The sequence below is a fragment of the Ambystoma mexicanum genome, chromosome 1q, assembly GCF_040938575.1.
Source record: "Ambystoma mexicanum isolate Mex_15411 chromosome 1q, UKY_AmexF1_1, whole genome shotgun sequence".
Taxonomy (NCBI): domain Eukaryota; kingdom Metazoa; phylum Chordata; class Amphibia; order Caudata; family Ambystomatidae; genus Ambystoma; species Ambystoma mexicanum.
This window is the reverse complement of record NC_090922.1, coordinates 665,345,800-665,371,737: the sequence shown is the minus strand read 5'-3', so window position 1 is coordinate 665,371,737 and position 25,938 is coordinate 665,345,800.

The following is a 25,938-nucleotide window of genomic DNA, read 5'->3' as shown; positions in this document are numbered from 1 at the left end:
ACTGTACGGAAATTGGACAATTCAAAGAACATGCAGCGGAATTAGAACAAAGATTGAGGGCAAGGGGATACCCGAAGACATTGGTAAGGAATACAAGCAAAAGAGCATTAGACACCCCCCGTGAAGCCCTCCTTACTCCCAAAAACAGGAGCACTGACAAAGACAGATTAACATGTGTTACCACCTTTGGACAGAATACCACCAATGAAGCACCGGCCAGAATGGCACTTAAACGTGCGAGGAATCTAAAGGAGCATCTAACTTATGACCGCTTAAAGAAAACCACTAGGACAACACTTTGGAACTTGAGGGATCTCTCAGGCCACCACCCATGTGGCCAGTGTGTAGCATGTAAATTAACCAAGAAGGTTAAAACATTTAAGATTGGTAACAAACATTGGGCACTCATACATTTTTCGAATTGCAAGACCATTAATGCAATCTACTTGATCGAATGTCCCTGTGGCCTACGGTACGTGGGACAGACCCAAAGACCGGTCAACAAACGGATAAACGAGCACCGCTCACGTCTCCACTGTAAGACACAGAATGCCCCATTGGTCCCCCACTTTCTTGAATTCTGCCATAGTCCAGATGACATGACTTGGGGGGTGATCAATAAGCTGGAGAGCAATACCAACATCAAAAACGCTCTCAAACATAAGGAAGCATGGTGGATTTTTAAGCTCCAGACACTAACCCACGGCCTGAATGGGGCCAAGGTCACTTGGGAATAAAGAGGGTCCCCAATACCGTTGAGGGCTCTTGCTCGGCTGAGCATATCTTGCACCAGCACTGCCACTCCTCAGTACTGTTCAGTGCTAACGTGCGCCTATACTATTCCTTTCTTAAACCTACTGTATGACAACATGGTAAAGGTTGTTGCCACCCTCTGTGCAACTATCCCCACCGCCTCCTACATATGAGCCTGACGATTCCCTGGGGGCCGCATGCGCCTTGTTGTCTGCGCCACACAGTATGAGCCATGCCCTACTACTTTTTCGTTAGATTATTTACCACCTACCTCTGGCCAAACCGCTACACCATTGCACTTTTTGCTCTGCGGCGCACTGTGATCTTTGAACAGAATACAATCATTACTCTGGCTGTCAATTTTCATTTCACGCTGCGATGACTTGATCATTGCCACCCAGGCTCCGCCACACAGATCTCTGGCGCCTTTGTTCCTAGACCCAGTCTCCTGTTCTGCACCAGGCACCCCCTTTTTCTCCCCTCTATGTTTTTAGCCACTCACGGCCTCCTCCTTGGCGGCCGTGATTGCATTAGCGTTGTCATAACAATGCTACAGCCACCTGTGCTTTGCGCATGCGCGGGACTATTTTCCACTAATCCCTAGTACATGCGCACCCGATCATTCACTGGTACAGCTCCCTCACGGCGTTAGGAAAGCTGTACCCGCAACGGAGCACAAAGCAATACTTGGAATTAGCAATTCCACCACAGGTAAGCACTCGTGTGCAATAGAGGCTCGCTTTACAAGCCCTATTCTTAGCTGGCTGTCTTCCTCCCCCGCTACCCACCGTGTGCTAATTGTGGCACCATTCTGCTTACTCTCTGCAGCTGTCTACTGTGATTACTATGAAGTGCTGACAGTTAGCATCAGCCTGCAGCACGCCAGTTCTCCCACACCTCAACCGGCCGACTGGGGACCTATCCATTAGGACTCCTCTCTAAGGTATTACGACTTCTGAGGTTTCTCTGTACCTATGTGACACACTAATATAATGCTACAATGGCGCTTTTCTCTGTTTTTTCTCTACTTGCATTATTAGAGTTTCACCCCTTGAGGCGACCCTTCTTACTACACAAGGGACCCCAAAACCCCCCTTGTAGGTGCACCCACCTTGTGACAGCCGAACCATCCCTGCACGTGGATGCCAGGTTCCTAGAGTGAGACAGGATCCCGCCCCGCCGCGGCGAAGTCCGGCAGCTCTCAACCACAGGTTGGCCCCCCCGCAGCTCCTCCATTTTAACAATTCAGATTATGACTGTTTTTGTTGGTATTACAATATCAATATCTTTTACTCAGATTGCATGCCTAGGCAGCAATACTTTATCGTGTTAGCACTTTTGCTTTTTAAACAGGTATTGAGGCCTTATTTAAGTTCTCATTCCTTACCTTTTCTTCTCTTTCTCTTTTTTTCTCTTTCCTTATATCATACAGAGATTTCCAAACCGGAGGCCCAGACGAAGGCGTTCCATTCTCCAGCCGAAAAAAGCCCCAAGGCCCAGCACTTTATGTGCCCTTTTTGACCTTTACAACTTGATAGGGGGCCCCTCCCCCTGGCGTAGACCGATGGTTTTGGTCCTCTGCTCTTGCAATTCAATTGACACCCTGATTTGATTGTTCTGTCCCCCAAATACAGCTGGGCAACTTGACCATGTGGCCTTATTAGTGGACTAACAAATCGGGCTCTCTTTCCCCCCACTCCCCCTTTTCCCATATTTTTCTTGTGCATTATTCACAAGCATCTTTTTGGATATACCAATATTGGTTCTACTCTGACTGAATCCACTCTGACCTGTGGAACTTTACCCATTGGACATCCAACTTAAAACAGAGTGACTAGTCCGCCTTTGTTATAACATGGGGACCAAACAATTGGCCAGCATATTAATTCTAATTGTGTTATAAAACAACTGAACAACTTGTTGATACAACTGAAAAAACCCTGTTTTTTTCGTTCACTGTGCACAAATATGTTTTTTTTGCACCACTAGATGATACTAACCCACTCACTGTGTGACTTCTGAACAGCGAGAGTATCCATTGTGAAATTGTTTTTCCAACTATTGTACTTATGTTTCTTTTTCTGTTTAGTAACTAGCCAGCTATGGCTCATGATTTCTTGGTTAATATAAAAAATCAATAAATTGAATTCAATTACAATTAAGAATGAGGGATTTGTGCCTTCTTCTATCACGCTTGATGACCTAATAATGCATGTAAAGGATATTTGGCTTACTATTTTGAAGCACTACCCTGAAGTTTTCATAATAGAACTATTTAGACACCCCGGCATTAGGACAGTGTCTTTAAGTTTATCTGTGGATGGAGCCTTTTCTGTTCCCCATCGCTCCACTCCTGAAGCCACATCAGTACAGGCCGCAAAAGTGTCTCTGCTGGAGTCCTCTCTCCCTTCGTAGCGCCACACATACTCTCTCCTGGCTTCTACAAGACTGATCTTCCTCAAGACTGCTCCCATCCTCGTCGCAAAAATGTAGTATCAGGTCCACAGGATGGACAGCCAAGACACAGGAACCAGGTAGGGACGAAACAGGAATGTACTTTATTGGTTTCAGTTCAAAGATAGAAGTTTAGCAGGAGAGCAGGCTCAACATGCTTCCATGTCCAGCTCCCATTCTGAAAGTCCCCAACTGTCCAACACAGAACTCCCAGTACTCTACTATTCTGCTTTACCTCACACATACCACAAGCATCTCAAAGCACTTACAATCATGCATGATACCACAATTACCACAATTGCATACAATAAAAAATCAGCATAGCCGAATATTAACTAAAAAGGTGAGCATATGGCCTGGAAACGTGCATCTGTTACTGGATGGGATGACACTAGACTAATTCTGATTCCAAATAACAGGACAAACTCAAGAATATGGCATGTTGCTGTTTTATTAGCAATTATCTAAAACAGGGAATGAACATCACAGACGTACTCTCATTGTCGGCGATTTCCCCATAAAATACAATGATATACTTTCTCTGTGTGTCAGAATGGCATCATGCTACGTGGCAATAGTGAAAAACCTATCAAGGGTTGGGATTGTTTAAGGGACACATCTAGATATACAATCATATAGGAGCTATGTTTGGTGTTCGCTGTCAGAGTTAAGGTGGACATTTTATGACTACTTCATATGTGTCTTTTGAGAAAAATCAGTTACACAGTGTTTCATTGGTTTCTCAAGCTATAAGGTCCTTCGATATACTCACTAGTACAATTGGTTTGGCATCCTTGCGCCATGTCTGGAACATTCGGTTCAATTAGCAGCACAGGCAAGACCCAGGTGCAAGTAGATAGGACATAAAGCTGCCCTTCCACCCAATTAGCCCAACTTATCATCACCCATGCCTTCTGCCATGAAATCCTCTTTCTACTTGGCCTTGCAGAGTTTTCTTCTCCTTGGAATGCAACAGGAGTGAAGGCACTCACTTTCGTGTCTGGAACTCCAAGTTCAAGCCATATTTTCAGCCTCGACTCACATGACAAGAGACAACACTTCTGTTCATTCTGCAAGCTTTTAAATGTTTTACTGAATTAAGACTTCAAACAAAAAGTGACCAATGCTCTGTGCACACTTTTGGGCATCTAATAATGCAAAATCATACTTCTTCAAAGTAACATTTTTAGTGTCAATTTTTTAATCTGAGTTATATCAAATAAAAATTCAAAATCAAACTTTAGGCATTCAATAATTTATAGCCAGTAAATAAACATTACTTTACAAAAACATTTCTAATACTTCTTAGTGACTGTTTTAAATCCAAAAGTACATGTGATCAATGTCTCAAAGGAGTCCTTAATAGGTGCATTGCCTGTTTTTCTCTTTCCTATTAAACAAATCCATTTTTTCAAGATTCATCCCGTAGTTCCTAACGGATGATCGTCCTATTGTAGTGAACCTTGTATTCACGACACGTTTCGGGATAGTGACGTCCTTCTTCAGGTGGGGATAAGTGTCTTTTTCAATAACAGTTTTTCTGCAAATTAAATCATATTGGTATTCCTATTAGTTTTGTTACACCACTTCTTTACTTTAAATCAATTTCTTAATTTTAAAAGAGATGGTGGTAATGATTTGTTCTTCTGACCTGTAAACCTGTGATTGTAGAGTTTTCCTTTGTTTGACAAGATACTACTTTTGTTGAGTATTCATATAGGTCCTTAACCTATATCTTGACTTCAAATGGAGCACCATGTGGCCCAAATCTGAAAGTGAATTTGAGGTAAATTGAATCCTTGTTGTTGTGGCACAGTGGTTTTTGCACCGGGACCAGTCGCTACAATAATAGCACTGTGCCCCAGTGCAAAAACCGATATTTTATTAGTATTTAATTCCTATCTATTACATTCATCATGTGTTGACATTTCTCACATCTGCTGGTGAGATGATAAGGAGTCTTAGTGCCGCTGGGTGGCGTGCGGTTGTTCGATGTGATTTTTGGAGCTCTTATCGGCACGTAGCTGCATTACAGATCTTTGCGTTCCTGCAAAATGATCATTGTTTTTAAATCTGCCTTCCTGTGATGTTATTTTGCTGGGAGGGAGGTTCATGTTAGTCATAAATTGTTAAAAGGTACCTTCCAAGTCTTATTCAATGTTTTCCTTGCTTCTCATCTCTCAGGCGGTGTTGTGCTCTATTCCTCATAAGAGAGCCATCCGCTGTTCTCACTTGTTTCTCATGGCGTAATTTCCAGCGCATTCCCTGTGTGATGTTAACATGGGAGATTCTTCTAAGTTGTCTATCTTTCAGCACTCGACTGCTAATCTTTTTGAGTACAGCATTATTTTCCTCACCTTGTTCGTAGTACGAAGTTACTTGATGTCGTCCTTCTCTCCAGCACTGCACGAGCCTTGTTGTTCTCATAGCTATGGAAACCGACTGGTTTACATTTCCTGATTAGTATAGCTGTTGTTTAGAGGAGGTGACTTAGATGTGTTTTTGATGGCTGCCATCTTGTAGCGAACTACTTTGTGCCATATTCTCTGTGCCATATTCTCTATGTTTATGCTTGACATCTGATTACTATATGGGTTTGTTTAGCTGTTCTTATTTACCTTAAGTCTCTAGACCATTTCAATTATCCCAAAATGATTACTCCGACGAAGCTTTTTGATTACATATTTCCACTGTATTTCATAATTCACAAGAAACAGCTTAGGTCCCAATCTGCATTCATTCCAGTATGTTTCTTTTTGCAGTAGCATTTTGGTAAAATTTCCACCCCTTCTTGATAGTTTGACTTGCTCCAATATGATGAATCTGATTTGTGCAATGTTGTGTCTCTCTTTTTTTGAAGTGCTGTGCCACTGGCGATTTATCCGATCCCATCCGTATGTTTGACTTACGTTTGGACCATCTTGTTTTTGCCTTTCTGGTGGTCATTCCTATGTAATATATGCCACAAGGACATCTTATTCCGTAAACCACATTTTTTTAATCACATGTGGATGACTGGTAGAGACTAATGTTGTACCCTTTATGGGGGTGGTTAAATCTGTTACCTTTAATTAGATTATTGCAGTTGTTGCAATTGTGACACAGTACCATCCCTTTATGTATCTCCAATGTTCCTCGTTTTGCTGCAAAGTCTGCTTTGATCAAATGTTCTTTTATAGACTTACTCTTATTGCAGTCAAAGAGGGGGTGGTTCTGGGAAAAGTCTTTTCATCATCGGGTCAAGAGTCAAAGTGGTCCAGTTTTTTTTGATTATCCTCTTGCTTTTGGGACTTTGTTGTGAAAAGGTTGTCACATACACTAATTTCTCTCCTTCCTCCTTGTTTTTTGGTTTAAGGGCATCTGTCCTGCTGATATTTCTGACTTTTACTGCACTCATATTGATGTTAGATGGTTGATATCCTCTTTTTTTTAATTTGCTTTTTTAGCTCTTTTGTTTTCTTGTCATTTTCCTCTTGTTCAGAGATGTTCGTCTATATCTCAAGAACTGACTGAATGGTATGTTTTCTATTGTTTTCCTTGGATGAAAGCTGCTGGCATGTAGTATACTGTTTCTGTCTGTTTGTTTTGTGTATATTGTAGTTTCCAATTTCCCTCTTTTTGTGTATAATTGTACGTCCAGAAATTCAATTGTTTCTTTACTTGTTTTAGTTGTCAGTTTTATTCTTGGAGCCATTGTGTTTAAATGTTGGAAAAACATTGTTAATTCGTCTTCTGGGCCATTCCAGATCTTGAATATGTCATCAATGAAACGTACTAGACACTTTAAATGTTGCGTCATCTTTCCTCACTGAAGATGTTCTTTTCTTCCAAGTAGGCCATGTAGGTATTGGTGTAACTGGGGGCCATAGCTGCCCCAAATGAGGTTCTGGATATTTGTATAAAATAGCTCTCTTCAAACATGAAGAAATTGTTCTGCAATACAATCTTTAGTAGCTTTAGAATAAAAACCTTGTCTGCTTTACACTCTGTGTCTGGTTTTAGTAGTAGCCATTACATGGCTTCTAGTCCGCCTTCATGAGTAATATACGTATATAAACTCACAACGTCCATCGTGAAGAGGATGTTATTTTCTTCATCGATTTCTATATCTTTTAATTTATTTAGGAAATCATTAGTATCCTTGATGTAAGTTTTGAGTTATGAATTGATGGTTGGATCGCTTGGTCTATCTATTGAGCTAAAGGCTGTAAAAGACTGTTAGCAGCGATTGTTGGTCTTCCAGGTAGATTTGTTAGATTTTTATGAACTTTAGGTAGTATGTATATAAATGGAATAGATGGATATTGATTTGTTAAAAAGATTTTGGTGTGAAAATTTATCAATTCGTCAATCTCAGCTTCTTCCAATGTTTTTCTTTTTCTGTTGGGTTTCAAAGATTTCAACATACGTGTTTTCATCAGCAAGTTGCCTTTCCACCTCAAATCTATATTGTTCTGTGTTCATCAGTACTAATGCCCCTCCCTTGTCTGCTGGTTTAAGAATTAGGTTAGGATTCGTTCAAAGCTTGTCTAACACTTGTTCTCTTTTCGTAAAATTTGACTTAGTTCTTTTTTGATAGTTTTGTTTTTTGAGGTCTTTCAGAACTTGTTTCTGGAATACATCCAGTAAGGGATTCTGTGTTGGAGGCATGAATGTACTTTTTGACTTCATTTCTAAATATTTACAGTCCTCTTTGGGTGTTCCCCATTCACATGTGTCAAAAAATATCTTTAGTCTCATTTTCCGGGTTAGCTTGAAAAAATTGATCTTCTCTTTTAGAAGTGAGCTGCTGTAATTCGGGACAAATGAAATGTTCTTTTGTAGGGTTTTTTTCCTCAAATTTACTTAGCCTGTAGTCGGAAATATTAATCACACATTTTTCTTTTGCATGAAGTTCACCTTCCGGGTTGGTTTTTTTTCTTCTTGCCTCTTCTTGTTTTTCCCTGTCTAAAAAAAGAGGCAATATTTTCTGTTGGTGTTTTCGAAAGCCTTGATGTTGATGGTAATTGTTTGTCTTTTTCTGCAGTTGTCTGTCTTTCTTGTTCTTGTGATTCTGACTCCGCACTTGAGGCTTCAGATGCGCCACTACCTGTAGTTGGTTTTCTATTCTTGTAAGGTGACTTCCCACTTCTGAAGTTGTCTTTTTGTTGATGATATTCCTTCCAGGAGTATACTATATCTAGCTTATAATCTAAAGTGTCCCTACGGAGATGAATGAGACGGAGATGAATGCCATCATCACAGGCATCACCGACCCTCTCTGGTGGAAGCACTGCAGGCAACCCGGTACGCGGCGGTGCAAGAAGAAGGGAGCCAGGCAGTTGATTGCTATGAGCAGGGAATCCAAACCCAAAATCCTTTACGGGTTACGGAACCTGGGAACAATCTAAATCAGGACCGGGGATGCTCGAGTGATACGGAACAAGCCAAGAGTACAGAAAGTCAAGAGACTCGGATGACCAAGTCTAGAGAGGAGAAAGGGATGCAGATCCTGGTGGGCCACAGAATATGACAGTCTTGGAGAGAGATCAGTCGAATAAGCCACTGGATGAAAGCAATGAAAGCTTTAGTGAATTGAATGAACAAGGACTGAGTGATATTTGTACATTTTCCTGAAAGGAATATTTATTTGATGTGGATTTTTCTTGCGAGCTGCTATCGAAGCCCAGGCCAGGAACCTTGTCTTTGAGGAACATTTACGTTGAAGATGGTCTGAAGCAAAGGGGTCAGCTAGGAGGCGTTGACAAACCCTAGGGTGGAAGGCCATTTCTTTGTTTTGTTTCTTTTTATCTAGTGGTAGGGCCAAGTAGTTCGACAGGTTAGAACAGAGTACAGAGTTTAGTTATTCTGACATTCTGACAAGCACCTCAGTTTTACTTTCTTAGGAAGAGAATCCCCTTTTAGCAGTAGGGCAAGTGATGGGTTTTCTTTTTATTTAAATAAAGAGTGGAATCATGTCCTCTGGTCCGAGGCTTACTTCTGGTTCGCTACAACTGGCACCCATGTCCACCATTAACAATGCCCCCCACCCCACACAGCCACTCACTACACACACAGGCCCCACACATGCACAGCCCTCACCCACACTAACCCAATAATAATTTGCTCACATACACTAAAAAAGACTCCCAAAGACATACTGCCCCCACACAAACACACACAGACACCCGGCATACTGCATATACAGTTCCATCACACACACTAATCCCCAAACTCGGTCTTCCCACACACAGTCTACCAACACACGCTGTCGCTTCTCTCCACAAGCATCGCCACTCCACCACCCATACACTGCCCCACCGCACATTGCCCCCACACACTTGCCACACACCCACTGGCCCACATACACAAGGACCTTCGCACACAATACCACCTCCAGACACATTGCCTGCACATCCTCAATGCACACACATGAACGCACTCACTGCCCACTAACACAAACTGTCCATAGAAAACACACTGCCCACACACACACTGTTCTCGCTCGCACAGTGACCCCACACACTGCCACCCACATCCACCATGCCACAGACACAGTGCTCTCCATGCACACTGCCTTCCACACAGCCCCCACACATGCACAATCTCTCCCCTCACACAAAACCCAACGCACTTTGCCTACACATGCTGCCTATAAACACTCCGCCATGCATGACCACTGCCCACACACACTACCTCTGCCTCCACACAGAGTCCCAGACACAGCCCTCACACTGCCCCCACCATGCACAGTGCCACCACATTCATCTCCCCCATGCAGACATCCCCTCACACACATTGGCCAATATCACATACATGCATTGCCCACTCACTAAACCTGCAACCCACTGCCACAGAAATTAACACTGCACAGACAATCTAACACTGCCCCCCACAACCACATACAGCCTCCATATCAATTACTGCCTGCCACTGAAAAGGAGACCTGAGCTGAGATTCCACCAGCAGGCAAGCACTTCAGGGGGAGCTGAGATAAGCAGTGTCTGTGTGTGGCACCCACCCTGATTTATCGCTCACGTATGGCTGTGTCCTGGCTGGAAAGAATTGTCAACAGGGATGTTATTTAGGGGTCTCCCTTGCTACCCCTGTGGTCTCCCTTGCTACCCCAGAAAAATACATTTTTTAAAAAGTGTTGTTTTTTGTTTAAATGCAAAGTCCTAGGCTTTGGCCAGCGCCATGTGGCTCTTTGCTTCTGGAGTGGCTGGCTTTCATGTTCAGGGCTTGGATTTATTTTTTAATGAACTTGGGTTCCACAAGTCTAACACTTTCAGCAGTGACCCTAAATAAGAATGAATAGGAATACCAACTAATTTGTCTTTCTAGAATTCTATACAATAACTGCTAGACTCATTAAAGGGTTATTTCAGGCACACTTCAGGGGGAGGCACTGATTTAGTATTTTCTTGAAAACCTCAACTCAGCCTTTTATCCTTCTGCGGTCGATAAATGAGTACCAGCACAGGTTGGCTGATATTGTGTGTATATTTGTTCTATATAAAGCGCTTAAGCGTAGGTGCTATATAATGGTACATCACTGTCATTTGGCCATGGACCTCTGCTTGCATTCACATTATTTAGTAGTATGGGCCTATACACACTGATATTAACGATACATATGGCGATCCATTCTTGTATGAAATGAATATTGCATTTTAGTGATATCGTAACAATGTGTTTTGTAGCGTGCTTAGGAACAATGCTATGTGATGCCACATCCTGTTTTGTCAAGGGGTGAAAGGTTGTGTTCCATCGCTTCCTGTGATATCACTTTGGGGCGGGGTCAAAAGACATCACTTCCTGTGATGCCATCAGCAGTCCAGGGTCGTGTGATGTCACTTCTGCTATCCCTGGCGTTTTGGTGAAATGACGTCCCTGAATGTCAACAGCCTTTAAGGATGACCCAGGAGTGATGGTTTCTTCTAGTATTTGAACACAACCAACAATTTACGCAATTAATCAGTGATATTAAAAAAAATTCACTGAAGGTGTTTATATTTCCTGAAAAATGCATGTTGGACATAATGAGGCAGGCGCAGGATTTAAAGAACATCAATCTGCTATAATGGTTTGCCTTTCACAGCCTAATGGTCTGGACATTAACGAAATAACATTAACTCCCTTGAAGAAGTATCTTAGAGCAGTCCTTTAACTATTGTTTGCATGGCAATGTGTCTAAGTAATTTTAATGCTTCTGTACATTGCTAAATGCCTAAGGAATGTGAATCTTTGAATTTATGGCTGTCAGGCGAGGTGCCTCTTGAATGTGCATGTGAAATGTGTCTCACATGTAAACGACTAGGGCATTTTCCATAATTTTTGCAGCTCAGCGGTTGGAGTTATTTTTTTTAAATATCAAGGACCCTTACTTGAGAGACCTGATGGAGTACAACGCATTAAACCTGTTACTCTTTTCTAATAGATTTGCAATTCTTAGTATTTGACGCATGGTGAAACTCACCAAAAAAAAGGCAAGAGAACCCTTAAAAAAAAAAATACTGACCCTCATTTGTCAACGACGGTTTGGCCCTTTTTTGCAACTATCTAAGATGCGTAAGAGAGTAGAGATGCTAGCGGTCAGTGGTTGCAGTGTACCAAAAGAAGTAGTAGAACTATGTCCCCTGCTGGCTTGCTCCCGCTACCCACAAACCCCATTGCCACGCCTCCTCCCATGTGCAAACCAAACCTCCAAACAAATGTGCCTACTGTTTAAGGGAATGTTCAGTGTGGTGCACTGAAGTGCAAGATTCAACATCTTCCTAAACTTCTATTTTAAAATGAAACAATTCCAGAACAATTTCTTTTTAAACTAAAAATATAGGAACCGTAAACTAGAGGAGCACTGCTCCCTAAAGCTCCTGCCCACACCCTCCACTGCTATGGGTTTGCTGGAGTATATTTTGGCTTCTACTGAGAACTGCTTATTATTTGACTACTATTTTCAATGCTCATGTATTATCTTTGCCTGAGAAGAAATCCTCTGTGTTCTTGTGTTTGATGAGCACTAGAAGCACAACACTGCAAGCGCAAATGGTTGTTGTTTTAGTAAGAAGTGTATTGTTGGACATTTGATTACTTTTATTGTTGGTCATTCACACGAGTAATACGTTGCTGGGCCTACTACCGCAACCCCTAATTTTAAGTCTGCTGGGTGCTCAAGAGTAGAGGGAGAGAAGAGGGTTTGAACTACTTGCGGACACAAAACCTGACAGAGCCCAATGCAGGCCTTTTGATCTGCCTCTGGCTAGGAGGTTAGGCTCTGCCATAGCAGGGTGTGATGGAAATTGTGTCAAAATGGTATTTGTGTGGTAGTCAGACACATTTCAAAGAAAACTAGTGAATACAAGTTTAAACAGCATTTTTTAGTTTGGAAATGACCCACATTATTGCTACGCCTATGATTAGTAACGGAAATCTCTTCCTTCTTCTTTAAGAAAAGTAGTAGTGGAGATGCAGTGACGATGAATGTTAGTGAGGATTCAGTGGAAGAGCAAGATAACATAATCAAGAAAGCTAATGAACAGGCAGAGCCAGAAGCAGAACATGACAGTGACGAACAGGCAGAGCCAGCATCAGGGACAGAGAACAGGACAGTAGCAGCATGGCACGAGAGTGAGGAACAGGCAGCAGCATTAACAGTCAAAGAGAGGGCGAGGCAGGACTCGGCTAGAGCTATTCAAGCTGTACCCGGACCAACAGGTGAAATAATGATGGTGTGTCAGTGTGACCATGATAATAAAATAGATGGCTGGCTGAAGAGTAAGGGCCTCATCACGAGTTGGGCTGTAGCCCTTAAATGCGGTGGTAACGGTATTACAGCCGCATTTAAGTTTTACCTCCAGCCTTTCTCTGGAGGTGAAAATCCCCTGTTTTCGGCTGTATTACCGCCGGCTGTATTAGCCCGCATAATTAGCGCTGAAAATACCCCATTGAATCCAATGAACCCAATTGGGAATGGGGATTTACGGTTAACACCCAACTCGTGATCCGGCGGTAATACAGCCGGACCGGTCAGTGCTAGGGCTATTACAGTCAGCGGTACTACAGCCGGGAATACAGCCCAACTCATGATGAGGCCCAAACTCTTCTTTCATTCTTCTAGATATATCCCAGTCAAGAGGAGAGGGGCCCAAACAGCCATATCTGAGGTTTTCCCCCTCGGACTGTTCGGGGGGTAGAAGACGGGGCTTCATGAAAGAATGGTACTTCACACATAAATGGCTGGAATACTCTCAAAGTAAAGATTCTGCCTACTGCTATGCCTGCCGGCACTTCAGTCTCCCCTCCTCGGGTGATTCAGTGTTTACATCCGAAGCAGGATTCAAAAATTGGAAAAAAGCAACTTACAAAGATGGGGGGTTTGTAGGCCATAGCAAATCAGAATCACATACTATTTCTATGTTAGCATGGGCAGAATATGAAAAGTCAATTGCAAGCAAATGTTCTCTCTCAGCCTCCTTAAATGCAGAATATAATAAAATAGTGAGGGAAAATAGAGAGTACATTATAACTTTTGGAGAAACCCTGCTCCTCACAGCAGCGCAAAACATTGCACAGAGAGCACATAAAGAAACAGAAGGCCAGAATAAAGGAAATGTAATCTCTATTATGGAACTGCTAGCGAAGCATGATCACACAGTCAAAAAAAAATGACAAGTCAAGAAAATGCAACATACCTTGGGCACAGTACTCCAAATGAAATAATTGATTGCCTGGCTGAAATTGTCCGCACCTCAATAATTAATGAAGTTTCACAAAGTGGGGCTTTCAGAATTATGGTCAATGAGACCAAAGACATTGCCAAGAAGGAACAAATGTCCTTGGCAATTTGATATTATTACAATTGTTCAATATGTGAAAGCTCCCTCACATATGAAGCAGCAGAGCGACTAGATGCTGCAGCGCTTTCACAGAAAATGATACAAATTCTACAGAAGTATGGCCTTGGCTACAGAAATCACCTTGTAGGGCAAACATATGATGGTGCCTCTGTCATGAGTGGAAAGAACACAGGTGTGCAGGTGTGCAGGCATGCATTACAACAGAGGCCCCATTAGCTTTTTATGTTCACTGCAATGCACATTGCTTGAACTTAGTATTAGTTGATAGTGTAAAATGCATCCCTGAAGCCTATTGTTTCTTTTGTCTTCTGCAGAAACTGTATGTGTTTGTGTCAGGGTAATATGTGCATCAAAGATGGCTAGAGATACAGAGGGACATGTTTCAGGGGGTCCCAAGAGAGTTTCAAAGATTGATAGAGACAAGCTGGGCCTGTAGGTACAATGCTTGCAAGACTGTGAGGGACAGACCGCCAGCCCTCATACGTCTACTAAAAGAAATATCTGAAGAGAAAAATGGTGACAGAGCGGTAGAGGCAAGAGGTCTATTAGCCCAAATAGATTTAGAGTTTGCTGGCCTCCTTTTAACATTCACAAATGTTTTTGATGACATAAGACATCTGTCAGATATGTTACAGTTCCCACAACTCAATTTAGGCACGGCAGTTACCCTTGTTAATTCACGTGTTGATACATTAAACAGTTATAGAGAGGGTTCTGTCTTTAATGAGATTTGGAACAATACTATGACCCTTGCTGATCAATGCAACATTGCTGTTGCACCTCTAGGGTGTCAGGTCCCACCAAGTTGTAGGCTTGAAGGGTATTACATTTCCACGCCTATATTTCAAAGACATGCCAATACAGATAAGGAGTCATTTCGGGCAGGCACATTTATTCCAATTGTTGATGTGCTTCTCTCTTAGGTGAAGAGAACATACAAGCCTTGAATCCCTTCAGTCCCACATTTTGTGAGACAAATGCAGTGTTTCCATTTGCCTCTCAATACAACTGCAGCAGCGAGGATCTAGAATATGAGATCCCTCATGTCAAGCAAATTCTTGATAAGAGGCAAACTAGTGGTTTTGAAAATCCGACCAGTTTAATAGAGCTCAGTCTTCCTTGAGCCATATAAGGAAGTGTTCCATGAGATGTTTAAACTTTGCAAAATTGCACTTACATTACATGTGAGCACCTCAGCATGTGAACATACTTTTTCTGTGCTAAAGTTAATCAAGGCTGCCTTGACAAATACAATGAGTGATGAGAGATTGAGCAATTTTGGGTTGTTAAGTGTAGAGTCAAGAAGGGCTAGGGCGATAAATCTTGATGAATTTGTGGATGTGTTTGACAAAAGACACAGTAACAGGTGATTGAAACTATATTCATTAATAATATAATAATAATGAATAGGCTGAGTACAGAGTAGGCTACATTAAAATGTATATTGTTGTCCATGATCATGCACTTTTGCTTTGTTCATGTTTAGTTTGCAAGAATACACACAAAAGAATGTAGCCTAGAAAAGCGGGGATGTAAATAGGTTGAGCAGGCTATACTAAAATAATATTCTTCATTATCATGCTTTTTGTTTCCTTTTTGTAGGTATATATTTTAGTTTACAAGAACACACAGCAACATGTACCAAATACAGTTGTATTGAAAAATGTTTAGGCCACTGTGTTGTTTTTTACTTGAGTAGGCGTGTTCTCAGTAAATGTTTTGTTCCTTACAATCAATGTGCTCCCTTAAATTAAAGCTGTATATTTGTCTTTTCAAGTCAAAGTCGAACAACTATTCTGTTTGAAGAACAATAAATTGCCTTACATGCATTTACACATCACATATTACTTACATAGCACAAACAGGATTGTGGAACTCAAAATGTTAAACGTACTGATATTAGCCTATGCGCATCAGATACATTAATTAGTTAACTGTTATTTAATGAACGCAACTATATCAATATGAAATTCCTTAACTCTCATATATACATAGTTTTCAACTGGACTACATACTACATCGGCACAATAGATTTCCTGAAATTCAGTTATGTGTTTGTTTTGGTGCCACCCCAAGATTTCCTGAGGCCTCATCAGGCCACCCCAATAAAAGATTTCTGGGGGCGCCACTGGTAGACAAGTATGAGCAAGAGTGAAAACTGAGCAAAACGGCACAGTAAAAACCAAACACAAATGGCACTCTAGCAATTTCTCACAGGGAAGGGAAAACACAAGTTATAAAGGAATATCTTCTTACACACCTAGCAACACTTCCCATCAGTTTGTGACCAAGATTAGTCAAGGTAGTACTTTAGTATGCATAATACTTAAATGAAAACCGAGCAAAATGGCACTTCAAAAGTTTTAAAAAGGGGAAGAAAGAGGTGGTTATAAGAAGTAGGTGCACCAACACAGTTCTAGTTGAGAAGCAATCTAGAGAAGGCAGTTCTAACAAATTTAGCCAGAGTCAATAGGCCTGTGCCAGAGTCAGTGGTACAGGGCAAAGGGCTAAGGAGCAAAATGTTCTTGTAGCTGCAGTCAAGTCTTTGGTTAACAATTCGAAAAGGTGGATGCAGAAGGTGAAAGACAATGTTAGAGGATAGGGGCGGCCAACCCAACAGGTAGGTAAAGGATTTAAAACACCTTTAGCAATACCACGCGAAAAGGGCGGCCTGGTGGAACAATGTACCTTGAAATGTAGAAGAGGCTCCTGCGGTGGTGGTTGATCCTGCAGTTCGGGTGATCCAGCAGAGGAAGAAGGACTCTCGTCGTGGTGAAAGGTTCGGGTTACTGCACTGGCCAGGGATAAAACCAGCTGCGGTGCTGCCCAATGAATAAAAGGTACGCTCCTTTAAATCGCGGTCCGGGTGGACGGGTGCCTGGTTATCCGGTCTCTGCGTACAGGGTACTGGCAATTCAACCAAGGCAGGTCCAGGAAGGCGATTGGCAAACTGGTTGGCCCCACCAGCTCAAGAGAAGAAGTCTTTGCAGATGAAGATTTTCTCTCGTCGTGTGGAGAAAAGTGGTGAGACGCTGCGACAGGGCTTCACCGGTGGTTCAGTCGTTGCAGATGTCTTTGGCTTCTCTCCTCTTCGGCTTCTTAGTTCCCATGGCAACGTCTTGCTCTTTATGCAAAAAGATCCCTATTCATACAACCTAGCTGTCACTCACACAGTGGAGTGGTCATCCTGGCGTGAGACCCACCAGCCTTTCAGGGCAGAGTGCGAGATAGGTTGATGAGGCAACCCTGTCCAGGGGTCCTGCACCCCCTCCCACACAATGGATCCACCCCAGAGTCAGTGGCGCCGAAAGGAGGGCTTCTTGGCAGATGCCCGCCAAAAGGACGAACAAAGGATCCCCGACCTAGGTTAGGAGTTTAGAGAAAGACACGAGAAAGAATTAATATCAAAGTTCTGGCAAATAAAACCTACCAGAGTAAAGTTAATATAAAAATAAACCAGCGGTATGTTAGAGGCTGTCAATAAATGTGGTAGCCTCGAACAATGGGAAAATCCCATAGGGAAATATTCGAGGTCGAATATTTTTGGTAGTAACCACTGCCACCAGCCAGAAATCTTTGAGCGAGGGACTGTACGGTACCCTCTCAAAAATGAATATAAGGAAATAACTATTAACCCTTGCCATTACCTCCGTAGTAAGATGGGTTGTACTGGTTTTGTCCATAAAGATTGACTAGTAAAGTCAATAGGGACTTTACATGCCCTGGGAGACAGTAGTCAGTCCCAGGGTATGGAGTCTATGTTTGGGGGTCGCTACAACTCCCCTGTGTCACTGCACGGAGGGTGCTGTGTAACACATTGGGTAAAGATGGTTCCTATGGGAATGAGATAAACCCCATAGACATTAAACACAAAAATAGCCTAGAACACACATAGCAAATATGCCTAAGAGTGGGAAAAAGAGTGACACTCGTAGAAGGAGAAAAGAACAAACACTTCAAATCCAGCAAAGCTGCTGGGGGACTCTATAGGTAAGGGAAATTAGCCATAGAATGAGAATTCTCCCTAACAGTTAGCACATTCCTTTGATAAATCTTTCAGTTGTCTGTATAAATCCTTGTTTGTTTGTTTATTTATTTATATGGTGCACCGGACCAGAAGGTATGAGGGCGCAAGCATTACAAGTATATTCTCAACTTCGTTAGAGTGCTGTACATTATTTACATTTGTATACAAAGGACGCATTGAGGAGATGCAGTTACAAGGAGTACAATTACAATTACGAGAGAGTTACATGTTGAAAGAACATTTTCAGTAGTTACGGAGGTGTCAGTATTGGTCTTTGTTCTTTAGCCACTGGATGTAATTACATCTAAATTGGTGGTAGGATTGTGGTGATCTAACGGAGGGTGGTAGTGTGTTCCAGTATTGGGCAGCTTTCACCTGGAAGCTATTACTGCCCATTTTCGTTAGCTTGAATCTGGGGACAACAAGCAAGTTAGCATTGCTATTTCTGGTATGTCTGTTGGGAGTGTATCTAGTTATTCTGTCGGCTAGATAACGGGGAGCTGCGTTGTTAAGGCATTTGTGGGTGAGGGAGGCTACCTTAAGCAGGATTCTGTCCGAGGTGGTGAGCCAGTTGTAAGTTCTCCTAATATTTGAGATGTGTTCTCTTTTAGGGAAGCTAAGCGCTGCTCTGAGAGCATTGTTCTGTAGGATTTGGATTTTATTGGTAACCTGTTTGTTGGCACCTACATAGAGGGAGTTACAATAGTCCAGTTTTGAGAGTATGAGGGCTCTGGTTAGAGTAATGCAGCTTTGGGTGGAGAGGAAGGGTTTCGCTGAGCGTATTAGCTTGCATGTGTAAGCTGTGGAGGAGGCCATGGAACTGACCTGTTTATGGAAGGAGAGGGTGGAATCGAGGTAGATGCCAAGGGTTTTCACTTCCTTAGCTACCTTTATAGAGTTGCCATCTATGGTGAAGCTGAAGTAGTTGAGGTCCAGTTTGTTTAGGTTTGTGGCTGATCCCAGGATGATGAGTTCGGTCTTGTCATCATTCAGGCATAGGCTATGGGAGGCCATCCATGCCTGAATGATGAGGTACACCTTGTTCACCAGGGCCAAATCCTTGTTGTAATCTCCCGTCAGCGGGATGAGGATCTGGGTATCATCCGCATAGTTAGTGTAGGTGATACCCAGACTGTCGAGATCATCAAACAGGGGCTTAGTGAACACATTATACAGTGTGGGGGAGACACATGACCCCTGAGGGACCCCACAGGTGATGGGGATGGGGTCAGCGGAGTCCGTGTTGGAAAAGACACGCATGGATCTATTGCTCAGAAATGATTGGATCCAGCCAATAGCATCTTGAGAAAAGTGGGCAGCCGAGTCTAAGTGGCTACATAGGATTTTATGGTCAACAAGATGAAAAGTTGCCGAGAGGTCTAGGAGGAGCAAAAAGACAGTTTTCCCATTATCTCTCAGAGTGTCGATTTGGGCCTTGAGGTCAATGAGCGCGGTTTCTGTGCCGTGTTGGGGTCTAAATCCTGATTGCCGAGCTCCTAGAAGGTGGTTTTGTTCAAGGAATTTTTGCAGATAGCCTGTCTTGTCGAGGAATTTTAGTAGGAAGGGGACAGTGGTGATGGGTCTGTAGTTAGTGGGTATGGTTGGGTCGAGTGAAGGTTTTTTTAGTAGGGGGAGGACCCAGGATTCTTTGAGGTTGTTGGGGATGGTACCTGAAGAGAAGGAGGCGTTGATGAGTTTGGTAATGAATGGATATAGGTCTCTGGCTGCGTCTTTGATGATTTGAGGTGGGAATAGGTCGCCTTGGCAGTTGGAGGGTTTGAGGCCGAGTATGATTTTTTCCACTTCTAGTGTGGAAACTTTGGAGAAGCTAAAACGATGAAGGGGGTAGAGGGGAGGGTGTTGGAGGCCAGTGTGTGTCGGGGTGATGTTAGGAGGTTTGGAGTTGGATAAGGTCTCTTTCTTGTTGTTAATTTTGATTTGGAGGCCTGCAACTTTGTTGGAAAGGGCATTTTGGATACTGGTGCACCATTGTTTGTCTTTCTTACAGGTGTCTGGGGCCGGGATGGGTGTCTCTAGCTCTTTTAATATGGAGAACAATTCTTTAGTGCTGGATTTAGCATGCAGTATTCGCAGGTTGTAAGATTCTTGTTTGGCGAGGAGGATTTCTTTTTTTTAGGTAGAAACTATTTTGTTGAGGATCAGCTTGTTGCTGATAGTAGGAGCTTGTCTCCAAATTTGTTCCTTTTTGCATTTCTTTAATCTAAGGGCTTTTTGATGGGCCGTGAACCAGGTATTCAAATGTTTTGTCGGCTTGGGCTTTCTCAGCTTTAGTGGTGCAATAGCATCTAAGGCTAGGCGAATGCTTTTGTTATAACTTTCAACAAGATGGTGGGGGTTTGAGTTGGCTGGGAGTTGGTTCAATGTAGGTAGAATGAGAGGGATGAGTTTTTCTGCCGTTATGTTTTTCTTGCTTCTAGTCGGGATGGCTGTGACTATGGGATTGTTAGCGATTGGGCTGGACGCTACAAGTGTGAAAGAGAGGAGGTGGTGGTCTGACCAAGGTTGAGGGGTGATGGCAGTGATGGAAATCACACAGTTGTGGTCTGCTATCCAGTCAAGGGTTCTCCCTTTGTTGTATGTGGGGGTAGACACTCTTTGGGGGAAGCCTAGTTTAGACAGTGAGTTGTTGATGGCGGATGCTTGGGTGGCTTTAGAGTCATTTGGCCAACGTTAAAGTCTCCTAAGAGGAGGTATTTTTAGGATGGAGTTGAGGTCTGCCTCGAAGAAGCCTAGGGGACCAGGGGGTCTGTATAGTAGGTGGATGGTGGTGGTTTGGGAGTTAGTGGTGGGGAGTTTGGCTGTGAGGAGTTCAGTGGTGACAGGTTTAAGGTTGAGGTGGGTTTTGGCGATTATAGCAAGGCCACCGCCTCTAGAATCTGTTCTGTCTGCTCGGAGGATGGAGGAATTCTCAGGGATGGCTAGCGTAAGGGCTGGGCCAGCTGCTGCATGAAGCCAGGTCTCCGAGATGGCTAAGAAGTCTAGTTCTTCCGTTAGGATGAGGTCTGCTATGTCTGTTTCGTGGGCTACTACAGATCTCGCATTGATTAGAGCACATCTTAAAGGTGTGGTGGCAGGTTTACTAGTGGTAGGCGTGGGGGTTGCTGGTCGAGTCTTGTGTTTGGTCTTAGTAATTGTTTTGGTAGGCTTGGGTTGGTCTGTGCCGTTGTTGGAGGGAATAGCCATTGTGTAAGACTGGGGCCAATTTGATGGTTTGGTATGGGTAGCATCCCTAGCTCGAGGCTCATATATTTTGGGGAGTCTGGCGCGTAGTTTGGAATTTCTAGCAGAGAGGTTGCAGGGTGTAGAGAGGTATATGGTGGGGGTGAGGTGGTAATAATGCTCGTTTGGCCCGGGGGGGTGCTGAGATAACTGGGTGCGTGGATAAAGTGGAGGAACACTCTCAGCAGTACTGAGTATATACCCGGTAGGTACATTTTGGTGGAAAGGCGGTGAGAACAGTGGACATGTGTCTAGTATCAGTTGGTTCTGAGTTGCAAGGTTCCTCGGCAGAGGCTAGACAGTAGAGTTCCGGAGCGCAAGGGTGTCAGGAATCACCTTGAGTTGCATATATTTGGTGTGGTGGGGCTTCAGAATAAGTATGAGGGTCATAAGGTATCCAGTGTCACACTAAATTGCATTGACTAAGTGGGGTAGAGATTCACCTAGAATAAAAAATCAGGTAGACAGTTGAAACACACTACATTGCATTGACTAAGTGGGGCAGAGATTCAGCTAGATTCAAAAATCAGGTAGACAGTTGAAACACACTAAATTGCATTGACTAAGTGGGGCAGAGATTCATCTAGAATCAAAAATCAGGTAGGCAGTTGAAACACACTAAATTGCATTGACTAAGTGGGGCAGAGATTCACCTAGATTCAAAAATCAGGAAGGCAGTTGAGACATTTTTTACACTAAATTGCATTGTCTATAAAGTTGTCAGAATTTAGCAGCGACAAAAGTGGGTGCAGCAGGGAGCACCTAGATTTGGCAAGCAAAATCTTGGATACTCTAAGTACAAGTTGCTATTGGAATTGCTAGAGTGGCCAGCAGCCGAGCAGGTGGTAGCAATCTAAAAGCAGTTACATGGAGGGCACTCTAAATGCAATAGTAGAGGTAGTCAAGCAGAGGCAGGTAATTTAAGTACAAAACACTACTGTGACCATTAGTTAAGACAGTTTCAAAACAGACTGAGTGCAGTGTGCTTTGCAGGCGATCTCATGGCAGTTTTTAAAATAGACAGTCCAACAGTGAACAAAGTTTTAGCTTTCTAAGTGCCGATTTCTGCTGTGCCGCAGGCAAGCGTGGAGGTGCAAGACAGTGACGACATGTAGCTAGGCGTTGCGATGTTAGTGCATTGAGAATTCAGCAGTTACCTGGTGCTTGACAGACAGGGGATAAGCCAGACAGCAGATCCAGGCATAAACAGGCATTAACAAGTGTTGGCCTTGTTACTGTGGGCCTTGGGGAGTGTGGGCCGGCTTCGCCTGCCGGCGACCAATGGGGGAACAGATAGGCACGTCGGCCAATCGGCCAATCGAATGAGGGCGTTGTGGCCTCAAGGGGCTTGTAGTCAGACAAAGGGAAGGCGGTCGGCCATTTTGGAGGGTGCTAGTACCTTGTGTACTTGTATGGTGAATGAAATACAGCAACTGTATTAAAGTTTCATTTCAGTGAAATAGGCTGTGCAGAGGCTTACATTTGATGTTGGTCGGTGGCGATTAACGGATTAACAATAAAACAACGATTTTTAGGTGATCAGCGCTCAAACTTAGCGCTTACCTTATTAGCCTGAAAATGAAGTGGTCATGCTGCTGGATGCCCGCCGGGTGCCCGTTGCTCCTGCAAGGGCGGGGGCTGGTCCTGAGAGCTCCTGCTCTTTAAGTAAATCAATGAATTCGCTTATAAGCAATGTTGAATATATTTTTCACTTATTGAATGAAAGTGAATTTTCAACATTATGGTATGCTATTGATCAAACACTTCAGACCAAGGGTAAACACATAAATATTCTTGCTACAATTAGAGGAACCAAGTAATATTGGTATTGGAGACACTCCAAGGTTAGATGCATGATTAGAAACTTGGGCCCTTCAACTTAGTTTGTGACTTTAAGCTGCGTTGAGTATGGTCGGAATGATCTTGCAGAGTGGATTTGTAAAAGTATCCACAGAAAGAAGTCATAGAATACATGAAACCAGGAGAATTGTGTTCCATGGACCTGTAAGTGTATCACATTTTTTCATCACAGATTTTTAGCCATGTTACACTTTACATGTAATACAAACATGGTCCATTAGGCACTGTGGAACATATCTTTTGGAAGAAAGAATACCAGGCATGTCGGGCTACACATATTCATATGCTGTTGTGGATTAAAGATGCTCCTCAGTTTGGTAAAGAAAGTGATGACTGTGTGATGGAGTTCATTGAAAAATATGTTACTTGTTTCATTGCTTCTTAGCACGTGAATGCTGAGCTACGGAAGAAGGTGGAAAGGTGTCAAAGGCACTCAGAGGAAATACAAAAGTAAAGACAAGTACTACACTCAATGCAGATTTGGCTTTCCAAGGCCTGTGACACCAGTTGGTCGAGTGAATAGTTTAATGTCATCTGTTCAACACCATGTTACTGGTAAATCATAGAGAAATGCCTATCTTTAAAAAAGAAATGAGGAATGCCAATTCATTAATGATTACAATCCTGTCATTGTTCATCTATGGAATGCAAATACTGATGTACAGTTTATTGCTGATGATACAACAGCTGTTGTTCATTATGTTACAGCATACATGACAAAAGCTGAAAAGAGAAAGATTTATCAGCAGGTAAAAGTCTTAGTCAGAAACTTCTAATCTTCAGTCTGAAGATGTTTTCACATAGAGTGTGTGGTAGCTGCGAAGCCGCAGATCAGCTAACTAGTTTGCCTATGTATGGACGTAGCATTAATGTACTTTGTTTAGGTCTTGGTCCAGCTAATACTAGAAATAGAGTACTGAAGCCTTTGAGTGAAATTGAGCGGTTAGCTGAAGCAGTAACTGACAGTTCAGAGATTCTGAAAACCAACTTTATTGATACATATTATCCAAATCGATCTGAAGTCTTGGAGGATCCTTGTTTATATGAAGTAGCACAATGCTACTCATATCGAAATATTGAAGCAAACAGTGAAAGAGGACGGTTTAAAGTTCATGGATATACTGGTTGTCTAGTGAGACATGAGAAGGCAAGACCCACTAAGCACATGACACTGTCTTGACAAACTGCAGAGAAAAGGTACTATTGTATCTTTGTCTTTTGCAGTTGTTCTTCCCATGGCGTGCAGAGTGTGATTTCCTTGAAAGTTTTGAAACTTTTGGAGAATCATTTCATCCTCAAAAGAATTTAATTACATATCCACAATCTAGACTAGTACTTGGATATACTGGAGAAAGAACTACGTAAAGTAGAAATGTTGGCAGTTGAATTGGCAAAAGAGACTCCTGAGGGAAGATTCTGCAGCAGTAAGTCGAAATGTGCTCGATGAGCCAATTATTCAAACTGCTGTTGAGCATGTCATGTAGGAAGTAGAAAGTGCAATGCAACAAAGTAAAGTAAAAGATGCAAATTGTGATGAAATAGTTAGTAAGCTTAATGCAGAGCAAAAAGAAGTTTATTATAAAATTGAAGATAGGTTCTTACATGGTTTACAGCATGACAAACGTGAATGTTCATGTGTGGAATACAAACCTGTATTATGTTAGTGGACAAGCAGGAACAGGTACATCTTTTTTAATTCATGCAATACGAGCTATGATCCAAAATGTAATGAATTCCTCTTTGTCATGTATTGTAACTGCTCCTACAGGTTTAGTTCTTAGAAACTTAAATACCTTGACTGTAGTAGAAGTAAACATGTTGTCAAACGTAATGATAGTTTTACTTCACTTGTGAATGCAAGAGGTTTTGAAGACTGACTACAAAGTTTTGTTTGGAGGTAAACATGTAATTGTTTTTGGAGACTTGTTACAATTAACTCCTGTGAAAGGTCAGCCAGTTTTCAAAATGATGCAATCTAAGGATACTCAAAAAAAGTATAGGAAGTATTGGTAATTGTATGCTTTGGAATTGTTTTGAATTCCAGGAACTTACCATTAACACAAGGCAATCTGCAGACTTAGAGTATGCAGAAATGCTTAATGAGATCTGTATAGGTGTTCTTAAAGGAAATTGTGAAAGCAGTCTTAAAGAGAAGACTGATTTCTAACATGTTTGATGCAGATTGCAGTCCATCAGATGTCATGTGGCCTCTTAAGGAAAGAAACATTTCTTGTGTTGATTTGATGTGCACACTTTCAGAGTGTAACAAGTTTTACTCTACAATGCTACTGTCAGAGAAGCAAAATATTATGGAGATAGAATTGTGTGATGTTTTAGATGGCCATGTTATGTATTTAGAGTTGGATAAGAGAGGAAAAGCTAAATTAGGTCAAGTAGAGAATTACATCTATAAAACAGCAGGTCTGGAAGGAATTTTAAAACTGTGCATCAATGTACAAGTAATTTTAAAAAGAAACCTTTATCTAGGAATTGGTCTAGCAATGGGAAGAGTGATTGCATTTCACACTTTTCCTCACAGTATAAACATTGAACATGTTGAAGTTAAGTTAGATCGTGTAGAAGGAACTTATTTGATTTCTCAGACCTCTGCACGTTTCATGCTTTTTAAGGATACCTTTGTGAAAAAAGCACAGTTTCCATTGTGCTCTGCTTATGCAATACCTATTCATAAATCACAAAGGTTGACTATAGAAGCAGCACTAGTTGACATTGGTCATACAGTGTTTAAAGAAGGAATGTCATATG